The following is an 18,800-nucleotide window of genomic DNA, read 5'->3' as shown; positions in this document are numbered from 1 at the left end:
TTCTTGGTGGAGGCAGGTAGGTCCTGCTTCCCCAACCCCTGTCTTTTTGTCTCCAGGATCCTTGGATCAGCTGCAGGGTGGGTAGAGGGGTGTCTCTCCCAGCTGCGTGGTGAGATGAGCCTCCACCTGGCTGCCTCTGCCGGGAGAAAAGAGTAAAGACTGCAGCAGGGAGAAAAGCCAGCTGGGGCCCTTTTAGAGTCAACCCTGCTGCTCTGATTCTAATGTTCAGTTCAGATTTTGCAGGCATGAGTGTGGGTCCCTGAGGGCCTGCCCTTTGAATTCTTTCGGTGAGGACTGAGCATTACCCAGGGGCTTCTCACCGATCCCTGGAAACATATCCCTCAATTCACCAGCTCATCCCTTTCCAGGACATGCTGAAGCACACACCTGTGGACCACCCAGACTGCCTGCTGCTACAGGATGCCCTCCGCATCCCCCAGGACTTCTGTCTGGCATCAGTGAGGACATTGATCCCGCTGGACTGTAGTCACAATGGACTCCCAAGGGGCAGGTGAGCTCAGGTCCCAGCAAGGCCTCACACTCAGGTTGAGGAGCCCAGGGTGGACCAGATCCTCCGATGATACAGGCATCACTCTGTGCCCCTTGTCTCTGCAACCCTGATACCCCATTCCCAGCCGAGGAGACGTCTTCAGTCCTTGGTCACCCTGATTTGATTCCCTGTGGCATTCTGGGCCCTAGGCTGAGAGCTTTAAGCCCAGTGTCTCAATAATCCTCCTAAGAATCCAGTGAGCCAGGAGAGGACACAGGCCTGGAGAATCTCTCCAGGTCTGCCACAGAGTCTTTGAGCTGTGTCAGAGCTGGATTCCTTACCTGGTTCTGGCTGTCTGGAGGTGCCAGACATTGTCCCCTGCACCAGGGAAGTCGGACTGTGAATACCTCATTCTTGAATGCAGACATCTGCCTCTGGCCAGTGTGATGCCATCAGGGTGACCTGGGTGGCTAAGGGAGCAGGACATCTCAGCCACTTTAGATCAGCCTTCATGAGCAAGAGCCAGGAAGGGAGCCCCACAGAGGGAAAGGCTGGTACTAGAGGTGGCCGAGGCCATCCAGGTTGCTGGAACATTCCACATGGGCTCCTGGATGTCGAACAGCAGTTTCCCTAGGGACCCTTCTTGGTGCAAGGGTGGGGGTTAGCCCAGTGAGGGGAAGCAACACTCAGCATTAGAGGCACAATTCACCCCTGTGGGTCGGCAGCCTGGCCCAGATCAAAGGCTGCATGACTGATAGAGGTTGTTAAGTGGTCCTTAGGAGTGAAGACTGCCTGGGTTCATGCTCATTTGTTACATTTGCAAGCGTGGGGCAGGTCTGGAGAGTGTCTGATGGTGCATAAGGAGCTGTTTCTGTGCAGTTGTTGGTTCTGGTTTGCAAAACCATGGAATGTCAGTAGTTTGTTTTGGTCTGGGGATATCTGAAAAATCTCTGGAAGACTTCGAGTAGCATCGGTTGTAGGTCATCTTAACTGTACATTTTCAATACACACACCTACATATTGCAGTATACGTAGGTCACACAGTGTGTCATGGAGACAGGAAAGACTGGGACAGATGGTCACTGGCCCATGGGAGTCCCCCTGACTCTGAGGGTGGCTGAGGGGAAACTCTGGAAATCCTCATAGAGTAGAAACCATCCAGAGCCCAGGTGAGCGGCATCTGTAGACCCCAGGACACTTCAGCATCCCAGCAAAAGGCAGCCTGGGGTCTCCCATTCCCTGGGTGTATTTTTTTTTAATGTATCTATCATATATGAATTTGGGTTTGGTATTTGGCTCCCTCATTGTGTCTGTTCTGTATTTTTGTGTTAATGCGAATACCATATTGTTTGGATCACTATAGCTCTTCTATGTCATTTTTAATCAGGGAGCATAATACATCCATGTACTTTGTATTTCCCAGTGCTGAGATTGCTGGATGACATAGTAGTTGTATTTTTTCATTTGAGGAGGAACTGCCGACTATTGCTCATAGTGTGTACACCAATTTACATTCCCACCAGTAGTGTCAAAGAGTTTCCCTCTCTGCAAATCTACACTGTTGATTGCCTTTTCAAAATTCTGTTTTTGTTTTTGGCAACATACATCTTATGTGGATGGGGACACTCTCTTAGTGTGGCTTTGCTTTAAATTTTTTTGATGATTAGTGATGTGGACAAGCTTTTCCTTTACCTGTTAGTTCATTTCCTGCCTTCTTTTCAGCAATTTCTATAGGTTCTTTGCCCAAGTTTTGTTGGATTATTTGGTTTTTGTATTTTCGTACTCTGTATTAGTTTCTGGTATATGTCAGATGAATACCTTCAGCGATATAATTCCTACTCACTGCCTCGCAGCATCCTCTGCTCATTCTCTCTTCTGCTCAGTGACCACTGCCTGTGACCCATTCTTCTCCCTCCGCAGGGCAGGGCCCCGACCTCCTGCCTCCCATGTTTCCTTATACTCATGGAGGCCTGGCCCAGTGCGGGGCCAGCCACATGGCACAATGTCCAGACAGGCCAGTTGGCATGGAAAATGGCATCTGGAGTCTCTGAGTTGATTATTGAATGCAGACTCATCCCGCTCACAACCAGTCAGCACCACTGCCACCCAAGCAAACCACCCGGGAGCCTGGAAGTTGCTCTGCCCACCTGTTGCCATGGGCACAGACACATACCACAGGGAGGACTGACAACAGACCCAGGCCGTCTGCCCCTGGTGCCCAAGGATGACATTCAGGGACCTGAGGATCACCCCAGCCCACCCACCACAACCTGTGTCCATGTAGGCTCCCACAGGGCCTGAGGACAGGCTAACCCCTCCCAAAGAACCCCCACCCCACAAGTGCCCAAGTACTCCATCCAGGGACCTGGGGATAGACCTGCCCTTCCTGCCAATTCTGGCACATGCTTGCACCAGCAGGGGGCCTAACAACAGGCCAGACCACCTGCTGCCGGCATCCAAGCCTGCCATCTTGGAGCCTGGGATCACCCTGCTCTACCCATGAGCACCATCGGGGGCCCCAGGGCAGGTTCATCCCACCTGGCATATGTATGCATGAACTAGAAATGTGTTTGCCTGCCGGGTGCAGTGGCTCATGCCTATAATCCCAGCACTTTGGGAGGCCAAGGCGGGTGGATCACCTGAGGTCACGAGTTCGAGACCAGTCTGGCCAACATGGTGAAACCCCATTTCTAAAAATTAGCCGGGCTTGGTGGCACCTGCCTGTAGTCCCAGCTACTCTGGAGGCTGAGGCAGGAGAATCGCTTGAACTCAGGAGGCGGAGGTTGCAGTGAGCCGAGATTGTGCCACTGCTCTCCAGCCTGGGAGATAGAGTGAGACTCCATCTCCAAAAAAAAAAAAAAAAAAAGTGAAAGAAAAACAAATGTGTTTGGGGCTGTGATACTTTCAACAACTCAGAGACATGGGGAAGCAGTTGATACGACACAAAAAAGTCCATGGCAGATCCACCTGACAGATGTGATGGCAGTTCTGCTATAAAATCAGTCTTGGTTTGACATTAAGGTTTGTCACAGCTCTTGAAAATTTGGCAGTGAGGTTGAAGGTCTCTCAGAAATTTCATGTACCCTTGTATTGTGTATGCACGAATAAAGTTAGAAAAATTTTTTTTTATCTTTCTCTAGAAACAAATATGAACTTGGGTTAACTTTCTGAGTTGGTTCCCTTGGAAACCTGGAAAAGGCGGAATGTCATCTGTGTTGGGTTACCAGACTACATATAAAAATGGCCCATAGTTGGTCATCATTATCTGAATTGGGAGAGCTATGAATGAATTGTAAACAATGGGGGCGTCTAGAGTTAGAGAAGAGTAATTGCAATTTTTGAAGTCTGCCATCAGTTGGTTTTGCTATTGTTAGAAATGTTTTGAAGTCTATGGTCAACTTTTTGGTGGCTTACTTTGGAGAAAAAATCAAGAGGTAAACCATACTTTGGGTTTCCCTGAGTGCAGTGGTGTTTGTAACTAGGCATGTCCATTGCTGGGACTCTTGAAAACTTTGACCATGGGACTGTTAAAAGAAATCTCAGTTCCTTTTTGGGACACAGGCTTCTAAGCCGGGTAGCCCTGTGCCCTCCCATGTGACCTTGTTCCTTTGCACCTGAGGTGTCACTTGGGGAGCAGAATCCAGAGAGTAGCCCCTGGACTGAAGTGTGGACAGCTGTGAGGACTCCTGCTAAAGACACAGGCATGATACCAGTCTGCTGGCACATGGTGTTTCGTGTTTTGTATCCTTCTACATGATACCAATGGCACTATTGGCTTCATAGGGACGATTTTAGTCATGTCAATGTTAGATGTATAATTGAGCTAAGGCCAGCCGAAGGCATGGTGGGCATGTCAACATCACTAATCATCAGAGAAACACAAATCAAAATCACAATGAGATATCATCTCACCCCAGTTAAAATAGGACTTTGTCAAAAAGACAGGCAATATTGAATGCTGGTGAGGATGTGGAGAGAGGGGAACCCTCAAACACTGTTGGTGGGCATGTAAACCCCTGACCTCAAATGATCTGCTGGACTCCTCAGCCTCCCACAGTGCTGCTGAGATTACAGACGTGAGCCACCATGCCTGGCCACAAGTGGTATTGTTTTAGTTTATATGCGATGGTTCATTTCAAGTACATTGAATACAGTTCCCTTCTGCCTGTTTGTGTTGTATCACAAAACCCATAATGAAACTCTAAGACCAGAGCATTTGTGAGCCACTCCTTGATTTTGAATGGGGCATGGATGGACTCAACCTCTTTTAATTGCTCCAATGAATCCCATGAGATTTTTAAAAAACTTTCACTTTAGATTCAAGGGGTACATGTGCAGGTTTGTTACATAGGTATATTGTGCAATGCTAAGGTTTGGGGTATGAATGATCCCCAGAACCCAGATAGGACCCAATATGTAGGTTTTCAGCATTTGTCCCTCTCCCTCTCTCCCCTCTGTGGTTGTCCCCAGTGTCTATTGTTCATCTTGATGTCCATGTGTACCCAGTGCTTAGCTTCCACTTGTAAGTGAGAACATGTGGTATTTGGTTTTCTGTTTCTGCTTAATGTGCTTTAGATATGACCTCCAGCTGTATCCATGATACTGCAATGGACATAATTTCATTCATTTTTATGGCTGAGTAGTATCCCATAGTGTGCATGTACCACATTTTCTTTATCCAATCCACTGTTAATGAGCATCTAGGTTGATTCCATGTCTTTGCTCTTGTGAATAGTGCTGTGATGAACATACAGGTGCAAGTGACTTTTTTTTTTTTTTAGAATGATGTATCTGCCTTTGCAGATATACCCAGTCATGGGATTGCTGTGTTGAATGGTAGTTCTTTTCTAAGTTCTTTGAAAAATCTTCAAACTGCTTCCCACCATGGCTGAACGAATTTACAATCACACCAACAGTGTATAAGTGGTGGTGCATGCCTCTAATCTCAGCTACTCAGGAACGCTGAGGCAGAAGAATCACTTGAACCCCAGAGGCAGAGGTTGTGGAGAGCCGAGATCAACCCATTACACTCCAGTCTGGGCAATAAGAGTGAAACTCCATCTCAAAAAAAAAAAAAAAAAAAAAAAAAAAAGAATTCACAAAGCTCAATAATAAAACATGGGGAAAAAAATTGAACAGACTTAAGAAGATACAGATGGCAAACACACACATGAAAGGATGTTCAACATCATTAGTCATTAGGGAAATGCCAAATTAAAGCCACAGAGATACTGCTACACACCCAGAAGAATGGCTAATGTTTAAAAAACTGACGATGCTACATGCTGTTGAAGATGTAAAGCAACAGGAACTCCCAAACACTGCTGATGGGGATGTAAAACTGCACCACCACTTTGGAAAACAGTTTGATGGTTTCTTACAACATTAAAAATACATCTACCTTATGATCCCCGCATTCCACTCCTAGGTATTTACCCAAGAGAAAAGGAAATATATGTCCATGTAAAAACTTATGCATTAATTTTCATAGCAGTTTATTTGTAATAGCCAAAAACTGGAAACAACTCAAACGTCCATCAGCAGATGAATGGATAAATTGTGACACACCGTCCAGTGGAATACTCGGCAATAAAAAGGAACCACTGGTACACATGAGTAAGTCTCAAAATCATTATGCTAAGTGAAAAGTCAATAGAAAAGAGTACATCTGGCCAGGCGCAGTGGCTCACGCCTGTAATCCCAACACTTTGGGAGGCCGAGGCGGGCAGATCATAAGGTCAGGAATTCAAGATGAACCTGGCCAACATGGTGAAACCCCGTCTGTACTAAAAATACAAAAATTAGCTGGGCATGGAGGCATGCGCCTGTAGTCCCAGGTACCTAGGAGGCTGAAGCATGAGAAGAGCTTGAATCTGAGAGGTGGAGGTTGCAGTGAGCTGAGACTCCACTCCAGTGTGGGTGACAGAGTGAGACCCCACCTCACACACACACACACACACAAAGTATATTTTATATGATTTTATATATTTCAAAACCTATAAAATACAAACTTTGGAAACAGAAAGCAGATCAATTGTTGCTTTTGGATGGTGGTGGGCAGGGAGAAGCAGGAGGGAGGGATTACCAAGAGGCATGAGGAAACTTTGGGGTGACAGGTACATTGACTACCTTGATTGTGATAGTGGCTTCATGGATGTGTATATGTGGCCAAATGTATCATATTGCACACTTAAATCCAGTAAATGCTTGGAATGTCCACTTCATTGTGTTTCAATTATACCTCAATGAAGGGTTATTGTAAAAACTAAAATATTATTTTTAAAAAACAGGCTGGGCACGGGGGCTCACACCTGTAATCCCAGCACTTTGGGAAGCCAAGGTGGGTGGATCACAAAAAAGATAAAGTAAATAAAGGCTACAAATAAACAGTCAGATGAAGAGATAATATAAGGTGAGGACTGGAAGACTCCCAGGTACAGAAGTTTCTGTCCTGCTGGAGTTGGACATGTGGATAGTTGGGTTTTTTTTGTTGTGGCCCAGGCTGGAGTTCAGTGGCTCTATCTGAGCTCACTGCAGCCTCTGCCTCCCATGCTCAAGTGATCGTCCCCCTCAGCCTCCCAAGTTGCTGGGACCACAGGCATGTGCCACCACGCCCAGGTAATTTTTTTTTTATTTTTGTAGAGATGGGGTCTGTCTATCTTGCCCAGGCCAGTAGTGAACTCCTGGGCTCAAGCCATCCACCTGCCTTGCCCTCCTGAAGTGCTGGGATTATAGGTATGGGCCACTGTGCCTGGCCGTGGATGAGTTCTTATTCACCTTCCTGTCAGCCTCCACGTGAAGCTCCCCAAACCCTGCCCCCTTTGGCCTTTTAAATAACATAATTTAAAAATTAAAGACAGGGTCTCACTATGTTGCCTACGCTGGTCTTAAACTCCTGGTCTCAAGTGATCCACCCACCTTGTCCTCCTGTAGTACTGGGATTACAAGATTAGAGATGCCAGTGGTTAGGTGGCTAGGTGGAGTCAGTGTAAAGTCCTAGAAGATGCATTTTAGTAAAAACAGCCACCTGACAGCTGGCATCCATCCATTCAGTGAAGATTGTTGGGCACTGTGGATACTGTGGAGGAGGCAGCAGTAGCAGCCGGCCTGCAGAGTGAAATGCAGTGCTGGAGGGCTTCAGGATGAGGTGGCACTGTGATTGGTGTCTGAGGAGTGACTCCATGATAATGGAGTCAGTGCAAAGTCCCAAAGACCCGGAAGGAGCAATAGGAAGGACAGTTCATACCCAACTGCCCCACTCCAAAAAAAAAAAAAAAAGAGGAAAGGACGGGCGCCAGCAAGGTAGGACAAGGGGGGCTGCTGGAGTGTTTTCTTTTTCAGTGGGGGAGGGGTGTGCTCAGATTGCATGCCAGTTGCCAGGGTTACAGTAGGGAGACAGCAGTGGGGCTGAGACCTGTGATTGGGAGTCTTCAGGTAAGAGTGGTGGCCCATGGGGACTGGCAGTCGGGTGAGACTGGGAGTGAGGTGTAGAGGTGGGAGCCGCTGGACAGGACCAGTGAGGATGCAGGGGCGGCTGCCCCGGGCTAGACTCTGGCTGCTCTGGCCGTTGGAGGTCTGGGGAGGCAGCTGCTTAACTCAGGCTTGGGCACGTCCACCCGGCACATCTGAAACAGCCAGCAGGGGTGCAGACTTGTCAGTGAGAGCATTCCTGAGCCCAGCATCCAAGAAGCAAGGGAGGTTGAGAAGGTGCTGCTACGAGGCAGGAGGAGGTAACGGGAGCCCCCAAAAGTCCAGGTGAGAGCATGGTGTGCGTGGAAAGTGCTGGGCAGTTTTGGCATCAGTGAAGTCATGGGGGGCTGTGTGTGAACAGGTGGGCTTGGGCGTCACCAGGGAGCCTTGAGACAGGAGCAGGTTAGTTCTCCTGGAGACCAGGCTGTGGGATAGTGTCGGGACTGGGGCATGGACAGTCTTCCTCCACCCCCAACCCCTCCTTGGAGCTTTGAGACACTGCAGATAATTAGCAGGTGATGTGATAAATACTACCTGTGGAGGGTGCCTTGGGCAGGGAGGACAGGGCGCATAGGAGGGTCACCCTTTGGGCCCCTGCTCTGAGCTGCTCATCAGGAAAGGAGAGAAACTACTACAGGCCCGGTGTTGGAGCCTGGTGAGACCCTGTGAGGCCTCGAAAGTAGCAGGTGCCTCCTACAGTCTGCGCGTGGCCATCTCAGGGAATCCACCCAGCAACTGTTCTAGTTATCCCTGTTCTTCAGGTAGGAAACTGAGGCCAGGAAAGGAAAGATTACCAAGATTACCCACACTTTCAGTGGCTGGGGTTGAGTTTGAACCCAGGGACTCTAGGACCCATGCCTCTGCCATCCTGCCTCTGAGTTTGGGAGTTGGACTTGGTCCATCAAGTGCCAGGCCAGCCCTGCTGCTGAGTGCTCCCAGGCATGCACAAGCTGACAATTCTGAAGGGCCCAAGCACTCGGCCATGCTCCAGCCTGTGTCCTCACATCAAAGGTGGGTGCTAGAATAACAAATGCTGCAAATGGCACTGGGGGTGTTGGCCAGGCTCTGGGGGCACAGGAGCTCTGCCCATGCCCACAGTTGGCCTGTCCTGACCTCCCTCCATCACAACTGAGTGGCACCAGCCCTTTCATTGAGCTGAAGTCTTCCTTCTATCCCTTCAGTGTGGTCTTTGTGGCTCAGAGAGGCTGTGACCAGGTACAGGATCTGGGGTGGCCCCTGCTTCTCTGCTCTGTGGCCTTAGACAGTGGGCAGGATCTGAGGTCAGGCCCACCTGCAGCAGGTGTTACAAAGAGGCAAATTGGGGCTTAATGTTGGGAAGAACTTGCCAACCAACTACAGTCCCACTGTCTTTGAAAGTAGTGAGCTCCCCATTGGGGAAGGTATGTAAGCCCACCTTTCTGGGATGCTGGAAGATCAGAGACCAAACACTTGAGATTCTGTGATCCTAATATTGAGTCAAATGCTATGATGCTTGGATTTGAAGTCAGTTTCATTTAGCCAGTTTACCAAGTGTCTCCTTGGTGCAGGACACCAGGAGACACAAAATGACCTGGATAATAATGGGTTTCTGGCTCCCAGGGGTCCCTGAGATGTTGTTCTAGCAGTTCTGGAGTATGGGCCAGGCACTGCTGGCATCTGGACCCATCCGCATTGCTCACTTATCGTCAGCCTCATGACTGCAGTTCGCGATGTCACCACCCATGCACCCCACCCCCCACCCCGCCCCACCACGGCCCTCACCATGGCCCGCTCAGGGCATGAGGCTTTCTGGGTGATTCCTGATATTCAGTGTGGTCAGCTTCCTGGACCTGCCAGTGGGGTGGGGCTGCAATGAGACGCCAGTTGCAGGAAGTGGTTTGCACAGCCTTCCTGGTGTCGTGGGTCACTGTCTTGTCGAGTGGCTTTCATCAGGTCCCTTCCCCTCTCAGGCTGCAGGTTCCTATGCCAGGAGCTCCCTTCTTGCCCCACCAGTGCCTTGTTTACCCAGGTACAGAGCTGGGGCAGATCCCAGCCCGTTGAAACAGACAGAGCTTTGGAGGCCACAGTGGGCCCATTTCTCAGAAGGGCCATGTGGCTGGATGCTGAGCCGGGCACTGGACTGGCCCCTTGAGCCTCCTGTCTGGCAAAGGCCCCTGAGGCAGTATGGACTGCTGGTGCCAGCATACAGGGGTGACAAGGAGGTGAAAGTCACTAGGATGGTGGGGCGGCACCCCCCCAAGCTGTGTTGGTAGCTACCCCTGGCTGGAGGCCAGCTTGGCCCTGGAACGCTCCTCAAGAAACAAGGACACAAGAGAGCCAGCTCAGCCAGCCTCCACCTAGCGCCCCAATCAGCACTCCCTTCTTCCCATGACCCCTACCCTCTGCCTGCCTCCTGGAACATGGCCAAGGAGCTAACTGATACCCACCAGGGTCTTAATGAGTGAGCCAGGGTTAAGGGGTTACTGGACCCGGTCACACATTGACCAGTTTCCCAGGGCTCTCAAAGTCCAGACTGGCCTGGCCTTGAAGGTCTTAGTTCAGCAACCTCCTTTTCCAGCCTTGACACCTCAGGGCTCAGGAAGGGCCTAGGGTGGTCAAGAGGTCTGCTGAAGCCCTCACTTCCTGGAAAGGCTCCAATTCCTGGCCTTCAGGGTCAGGTGGTTCCTTCTGCCTGGCAGGTCCTCCCCAGATCCAATCCCAGCTCAGGCTGGATTCCCTATTCTGGTGTCTGCCCCTCCCCTAGGGCTCTTCCCCCTGGGGTGACCGTACTATCTCATGCCCAGCCAGGTCAGGGCTCCTTGAGAGAAGAATCTGGAGGGGCCAGGATTTGATGGGAGAATGAATGATGGAATGAAAGAAGGAATTTAAGCGTGCGCCTTGCTCAGACAATTCTGGCAAGCTGCGGACCATGTGTGGACCTCGATCTGAGGGCTGAGAGGCTTGGGCCTGCCAGCCCTGTGGGGGCACCCACCCCATCTCATTGAATGGGGCAGAGCAGGTGACGGTGTGATGGATGGACGGGCCTCATCCCCCTGCTCCCACTGCCTGGGGTCCTCCATCAGCCTGTCTGCTCAGAACCCTGAAATTGGGCGTTGAGGAAGGACCCTCCTGGATCATGTGACTCCCTTCAGCCCAGGTGACCAGGGTCCTTGGAGTGACAGTTCCTAGAACCCTGCCTGTAGCCCTGCAAGTTGGGGAGAGGGCCTGTTAGGAGAGGCATCCCTGCCCTGGGGTCGTAGAGGTGATCTAGGCTCCTCAGACCTTGTGGGGCCTCAGATGCTTACATCTCCAGCCCCTCCTGGTGTGGGCATCTGGCTGCACCCCAGCTCTATGGCCCCATCTTCCAGGGAACCTTTGGTCTAATCTACCTTCTGCTGAAACCCAGCCTCATTGAGCCCCACCAAGGCCTTCGGAGCTCAGGTCTCTCATTCAGGGTTTGAGACCCCACCGGACTCAGACCTGCAGCCGTCCCAGATCACACAGCCCCAGGGATGGGACCAGGAGCCTGCCCTTATCCCACCTGCAGCAGTTCTTGTGCCTTTAAAGCCTCCCCCACACTGCACTGCCCACCCCCAGGCTGCCAGGGGAAGCGGGGAAGAGAGGAGCTGGGTCACAGTGGGGAATCTTAGCTTGGTTTTCGTGTGCTGCTGGATGACCAGATCCAGAGTCAGTCCAGTGAGCCAGCGAGTGAGGGCAGCTGGCTGTGCCCCAGTGCTGTGTGACCCAGAGGAGCCACTCACCTTCTCTGAGCTGCTGGACATCATAGGTGTGGAAGCTCAGGCCAGGGGACTCCTGGGAGTGTCTGGAGGCCTGAGTTCCATTCTCAGCTCTGCCATATGCTTGCTGCGCTCTACAGGGACTCCTCTTCCTTTTGGAGCCTCGGTTTATGCACCTGTGCGGTGGGAATGAGTTGCACTTCAGGGTGAAGGGGGTGAGACTCATGTGGGTGCATCCTGCAGAGGGATCCTACAGGTGGGGAGAGCCCTGGGTTCTTTATCCAACTGCATCTGAGCTGTGGGGGTGGGGGGGTGTCTCTGTTTCTTGGCTGATAAGTGGGTTTGAGAGAGGTATGCTGGTGGGTGGAGGGCTGGGGCAGAGTCACCTGACTTATTCAAAGAAGCCCTTGAGAGAGCCGTGGCTTCTTAGAATTAAGAGGGAAGGGTGGGCCGGGTGCAGTGGTTATGCGTGTAATCCCAGCACTTTGGGAGGCCAAGGCGGGCGGATCATGAGGTCAAGAGATCAAGACCGTCCTGGCCAACATGGTGAAACCTCTTCTCTACTAAAAACACAAAAATTAGCTGGGCATGGTGGTACACGCCTGTAGTCCCAGCTACTCGGGAGGCTGAGGCAGCAGAATCGCCTGAACCGGGAGGTAAAAGTTGCAGTGAGCCGAGATCATGCCACTACACTCCAGCCTGGGTGACAGAGAGACTCCATCTCAAAAAAAAAAAAAAAAAAAAAAAAAAAAGAGAGAGAAGAGTGCAGCATGAAGAAACAGGCCTGGGAGGATCTGGCAGCCCTGAGTGGGGGTGGGGGGTTAGCTCTGGAGTAGAGCCAGAGCTGTGATGGGGTTGGAGGACCCAGTGTCCTTCGGCCATGATTGTCCCACTCCTGGGCTGTGGCTGTGGATTGCGGTGGGACAGGGCCAGTTGTGCGAGGGGTCATTGCCCAACTCCAGGGGGCACCTGCCACCTCTCAGCTATATATATACGGATATATATGTAGTTCTTTCGACAGGTTTCCAGCAGGTAGAGGTTATTAAATCTTACTGAAGGGGTGTTTCTTCTCACTCTCAACTCTGCACTGCAAGGGTAGACAGTGTGGGAGATGGATTCCAACTCCAGGTCTGGGTGGTAAGCGTCCGGTCCAGGGGTGTAGACAGGCCTGGGGAAGCCCCAGAGATCTCTGTGTTCTCATACCCAGGGATAGTGACTCCATGCTGGGGGCTGGCAGCATAAGGGGTGGGTGGGTCCTGGGCTTACCTGCAGGTCTGCAGACCTCCTGGGGCCAGCTGACCTCGGTAAATCCCTTTTGTCTAAGCTTCAGTGTCCTGCCTGTGAATGGGGTTGCGGCTGTGCTCCAGTTTCACCCTTGTGGCTCTGGGGTTGTGGTGACAAAGCCATCAAGCTGGGTTGGAGACTGGTTGCCGTGTCTACCTCTTCCTCATACTCCTCTCTCTGCTGCATCCTGGGAAGCTGCTCAGCTCAGCCTAGATTAGGCTCAGTTGTGTCTGTGTGTTCAAGTGATTGCACATGTGTTGGAAGTGTGTGGTACTGACACCAGAGTCAGTGTCTCTGGGTGAGTGAGGCTTGCACATTTCTGGGGACAGGAAACTCACTACCTTATGTGCCCAGGACAAGAGCTGTGGGGTCTGGAGAAGACTTCTAGGCCAACCCCTGCAGTCTTTCCTTGGGTGACATGGCTTCCCCAGACCCATTTCCCCCTAGGTGTCCTTTCTGCATTCAGAGGGTAGAAGACTGACTGGGACAGAATGTGACACACTTAGCATGTGAGGAAAAGCCTCCTTCATTCTGTAGGCCCTACCTCTGTTGACATGACCTTTGATAAAGTGCCTCCCTTCCTGTCTCCCCACTTTGGAACCCGCAGCTGCTGCCAGGCTTCTTCTGTGCCCCATCGCAGGCAGCTCTCTGTCTCCCTACTTTCCCCAGCCCAGGGTTTTCCTTTTGGGTCAGCTGCGGGGGTCTGGGCCATCGTTTGCCCACTCAGACATTCTTCCTGCCCACCTGCTGCTGTGAATCCTGCATGTCTCATACGCTTTCAGGCAGAGAGGAAACTGCTGAGCCGGCCAGGGCAGGGGACGGAGCCCTGTGACTCTCCACTTTAGACCTCTCCCAGCTGATTGCCATGGAGTGCAGCCACTTAGCAGAGCCAAATCCCCTGAGGTTCCTGTCTGCTGTGTAGCCTTCAGGGACAGGTCATGGGGCCTTGGTTCCTGCCCTGTCATCTTCCCAGTCACCCTGATCTTCAGGGGGAGGAACAGCCAGGGAAAGGGTTTGGTCATGGTACCTCCACCCTAGGGCCATTGAGGATCTCTCAGTTGTGTGTCTGGTGGGTTCTGTCCAGAGCCCATTTGAGAGCAGTGGGTGACAGGACAGGCCTATGTGACCCAGGCAGGCAGTAATATTGGGTCAACCTTCATGTCCCCTTCTGTCAGCTGGGGCAGCCTGGAAGGATGATCGTGGGGTAGGTGTTTGGTTTTGACTTCTTTTGAGATGGAGTCTCGCTCTGTTGCACAGGCTGGAGTGCAGTGGCACAATCTTGGCTCCTTGCAACCTCTGCCTCCTGGGTTCAAGCGATTCTCCTGCCTCAGCCTCCCCAGTAGCTGGGATTACAGGCACCCGCCATCATGCCCAGATAACTTTTGTATTTTTGTAGAGATGGGATTTCACCATGTTGGTCAGGCTGGTCTCGAACTCCTGACCTCAGGTGATCCACCTGCCTTGGCCTCCCAAAGTGCTGGGATTACAGGTGTGAGCCACCGTGCCTGGCTGCAGCTCTATTTTGACAATTTTCACAGCCTCTTCCCACTTCCGGAGGTTGCCAGCCTTCCTTGGCTTGTGGCTGCCTCACTCCAGTCTCTGTCTCCATGGTCATTCTGGTTTCTCCTCTGCTCTGTGTCCTCTCCTCTGTGTGTCTGTCTTATAAGGACACTGTGATCACATTTAGGGCACATCTAGATTAATCCAGGATCATCTCCTCCTCTCAAAATCTTTAACGTACTTTAGGCTGGGTGCGGTGGCTCATGCCTGTAATCCCAGCATTTTTGGAGACTAAGGCGGGTGGATTCCTTGAGGTCAGAAGTTGGAGACCAGCCCGGCCAACATGGTGAAACCCCATCTCTACTAAAAATACAAAAATTAGCTGGGCGTGGTGGCACATGCCTGTAGACCTAGCTACTCTGGAGACTGAGGCAGGAGAATCACTTGAACCTGGGAGGTGGAGATTGCAGTGAGCCAAGATCGTGCCACACACTCCAGCCTGGGTGATAGAGCAAGACTTGCTCTCCAAAAAAAAAAAAAAAGGCCAGGCATGGTGGCTCATCCCTGTGATCCCAGCACTTTGGGAGGCCAAGGCAGGCAGATCACTTGAGGCCAGGAGTTTGAGGCCAGCCTGAACAACATGGCAAAACCTCGTCCCTACTAAACATACAAAAAAATTAGTTGCGTGTGGTGGTGAACACCTGTAGTTTCAGGAGACTGAGGCACAAGAATCACTGGAACCTGGGAGGCAGAGGTTTCAGTGAGCTGAGACCGGGCCATTGCCTGGGCAACAGAGTGAGACTGTCTCAAAGAAAAAAAAAAAAAAAAAATCTTTAATATACTTTTCCACTTAAGGTATTAGTCACTCTTGTGCTGTATAAGGTAATATCCACAGGTTTTGGGAATTAGGATGTGGGTGGATCTTTCTGCAGAGGGGGGGCAACATTCAACCCTTTACATAGGGTGACCCCAACCTGTGCCCCGACCCCTCTCTAGGGTTCAACTTCTCAGCAGAGTCTGTGGCCAGGCCTGAGGGGAGGGTGAACATGTACCACTACCTTCTGGAGATGCTCAAGTTTGCCTGGGGCAGAGGTGGAGGCTGGGGGACCCTCACAGCCACCCGAAGCTCCAGGTGAGGTTGCTGAGGTTGCTGGGATGGGGGGCTGTCCTCCTCCCTGGCTCAGGACTTAGCATGAAAGGAGGGTCAGGCCCGGCAGGGGGAGGTTGGAGGGAGATGTATGTGGTTCTAGGCCAGGGCAGGACTGAAAGGGATCCCGGGGTGACAGGTACAGGGGTCAGATGCAGGAGTGGCACCATATCTCAAAGGACCTGGAGGGTGGGCAGAGTCTAGACCTAGCCTGGGCTTGAGGGAGGCCTGGCCACAAGGTAGAAGACAGACTGGAGGTGGCTCCCATGGGGGCTGAGCTTGTCCTGCCCTTGGTTCTATGGATCCCGCTTGGCCCCTCACTGACCCTGCCACCTGCCCACCCACCCCAGAATGCCTCCTGGGACCTGCTGGGGGAGCCCTGGCCCAGCTCATCCTCCAACAGATCGATGGCCGGGGGGACCACCAGCTCAGTCACTACAGCTTGGCTGGGGCCTGGGGCCACAGGACAGGCATGTCCCCTGTGTCTGTGCTGAAGGAGGATAGCGGCGCCGTGGTTGCCACCAGTACCATCAACACACTGTGCGTGGGGCCTGGGGGAAGGCTGGTGGCCTCACTCCTCCTCTCCTAGACCTGCACTCCCCCAGCCCCATGTCCCCTCACTTGTCTCCATGGGGCAGCACCTTGCTTTTGGCCTTTGTCTCCTCCTCTGTTTCAAAAGAGGCCCCCACCCCTGACATCTCTGGCTGAAAGGCTGCTGCTGGGGTGGCCCCGAGCCAAGACTTACCTGGGAATGGGCGGCCTCACTCAGAAGGGTGCCCTGATATGGGGGCACAGGTGGGTCTTTGGGGACCCCTCCTGGTTGGTGCCAGGGAGAGAATAGTGGCTCCAGCATGCTTTGGGGCAGCTGTAAAATGAGGGGGTCCTGAAAGGTGGGCAGGGCAGGCAGTGTCTGGTGGGAACCCCGGGTCCTAGTCCAGGCTCTGCCTCCACGGCTGCAGCTTTGGAGCAATGGCGTATTCACTATGGACAGGCATCATCCTCAACAATGAGGTCCTGGACTTATGCGAGCAATGCCCCCGGGGTTCCGGCACCACCCCCTCACCTGGTGAGAACAAGGCTTCCCACCCGGGGTCCACAAGGCCCCCAACTATGGAAGAGGAGGGAGGGGGCTGGGCTGGGGCTGCATGCTGACCCCTGGATGGGTCACTGCACTCGCCAAGCCACTGTTTGCTCAGCAGTGAATGGAGACAGGGTGGGTAGAGCTCCCGGAGGGTTCTGGCCCCCAGTTCCAGGCAAGTGTTCCCCGTCCTTCATGGTGCCCTCCGTCTTGATCAACAAAGCCCAGGGGTCAAAGCTAGTGATTGGTGGGGCTGGCGGGGAGCTCATCATCTCTGCTGTGGCTCAGGTTAGTCTGGAGAGCTCCTGGCTCCAGTGTCTCCTCTCTGGGCAGCATACTGTCTGACGCTCCCTGGAGTGGGGATGTGAGGGCTGATGTAGGGTAGCGGGTACCCCCTTTCTCCCTGCATCCCTCATCTCTCCCCCAGGCCATCATGAACAAGCTATGGCTTGGCTTTGACCTGAGAGCAACCCCCATCCTGCATGTGAACAGCAAGGGCTATGTGGAGTACCAGTCCAGCTTCAGTCAGGTGAGGCTGAGGTCTGAGCTGGATGCCTAGGGCAGACCCCACTCCCCAAGTCCATGCTGCTCAAAGCCACCTGAGAGGAACTCAGTCATTGAGATTCCTAGGCTAGGTACACTTCAGCTTTGGGGGCCATAGGAGTTGGGGACCTTGATGGGTGAGGCCATCAGTGGCCTCCAGGCCAGTTCCGTGGCCTCCAAGACAGAGAGCAGGGTGTTGTCTATGCTGCTCCCAGGCTGAGGATCTCAGCACCTTGGTCTCTGTTCTGTGGTTGATGCCATTTTTCAGAAGTGAGTTTTCCTGGCTGGGGCCTCTCAGACTCTCCCTCATGGTGACTTTTTCCTTGTGTGATTTGCAACTTTATTTGTAAAAGAGGTTGTTTTACCTGTGGCAGTCTGTAAAGTGATTTTCTTCTGGGGCACTAGGGCATTGGTGATAATTTTTAGTATATATAATTTTTTTTTTTTTTTTTTTTTGAGACAGCATCTCACTCTGTTGCCCAGGCTGGAGTGCAGTGTTGTGATCACAGCTCACTACAGCCTTGACATCCTGGGCTCAAGTGATCCTTCCTCCTCAGGCTCCCAGGAGCTAGGACTATAGGTGTGTGCACCACACCTGGATAGTTTTAATTTTTTGTTTTTCATAAAGACAGGGTCTCTCACCATGTTGCCTAGGCTGGTCTTGAACTCCTGAGCTCAAGCAATCTTACCACCTTGGCCTCCCAAAATACTGGAATTGTAGACATGAGCCACCATGCTTGGCCTACAAACATGTTTTTGATTCCCCACAGAAGCCCATGGTGCATCTCCAGGGGGTGAATTCTCCTGGCTGACTCCCCCTCCATCCATAGACAGAGACTCAGCTTCCTTGGAGCATCTTTGGGTTGATGGATGCCCTTTGTTAAGAACTATTTAAAAGAGTGATAGCGGCCGGGTGCGGTGGCTCATGCCTGTAATCCCAGCACTTTGGGAGGCAGAGGTGGGTGGATCACAAGGTCAGGAGTTTGAGACCAGCCTGGCCAATATGGTGAAACCTCGTCTCTACTAAAAATACAAAAGAAAATTAGCCAGGCATGGTGGCGCATGCCTGTAGTCCCAGATACTCAGGAGGTTGAGGCAAGAAAATCACTGGAACCCGGGAAGCAGAGGGGGCAATAAGCTGAGATTGCATCACTGACTCCAGCCTGGGCAACAGAACGAGACTCCATCTCAAAAAAAAAAAAAAAAAAAAAAAATTCACACAACTTATAAATTGAGAAAGGAATCTTTCTTTCTCTCTCCTTCCTTCCTTCCTTCCTTCCTTCCTTCCTTCCTTCCTTCCTTCCTTCCTTCCTTCCTTCCTTCCTTCCTTCCTTCCTTCCTTCTTTTCTCTTTTTTCAGACAGGGTTTGCTGTGTCATTCAGCTGGAGTGCAGTGGTGCAAGCATGACTCACTGCACCCTCAACCTCCTGGCCTCAAGCCATCCTCCTGCCTCAGCCTCCCAAGTAGCTGGACCATAGGTGTGAAACATCACACCTGGCCAATTTTTTAAATTTCTTGTACAGACAGGGTCTTGCTATGTTGCCCAGGCTGGTCTTGAACTCCTGGTCTCAA

General features: G+C 51.9%; 1 protein-coding gene and 1 pseudogene across 1 annotated transcript in view; both read left to right on the top strand.

Moving 5' to 3' along the window:
• Nucleotides 1-6,099, top strand: part of LOC703132 (aspartate-rich protein 1-like) — a 47,410-nt gene extending 41,311 nt beyond the window's left edge. Inside the window, exon 11 of the mRNA XM_077950616.1 lies at nt 369-6,099. The gene's annotated coding sequence lies outside the window, so the exon portion shown is untranslated. The remainder of the gene's footprint in view (nt 1-368) is intronic.
• Nucleotides 1-18,800, top strand: part of LOC144331484 (glutathione hydrolase 5 proenzyme-like) — a 21,495-nt pseudogene extending 2,695 nt beyond the window's left edge.

Source organism: Macaca mulatta, chromosome 10 (assembly GCF_049350105.2).
Source record: "Macaca mulatta isolate MMU2019108-1 chromosome 10, T2T-MMU8v2.0, whole genome shotgun sequence".
Classification (NCBI taxonomy): Eukaryota; Metazoa; Chordata; class Mammalia; order Primates; family Cercopithecidae; genus Macaca; species Macaca mulatta.
The sequence above is the reverse complement of the archived record's forward strand: the minus strand, read 5'-3'. Positions and strand labels throughout refer to the sequence as shown.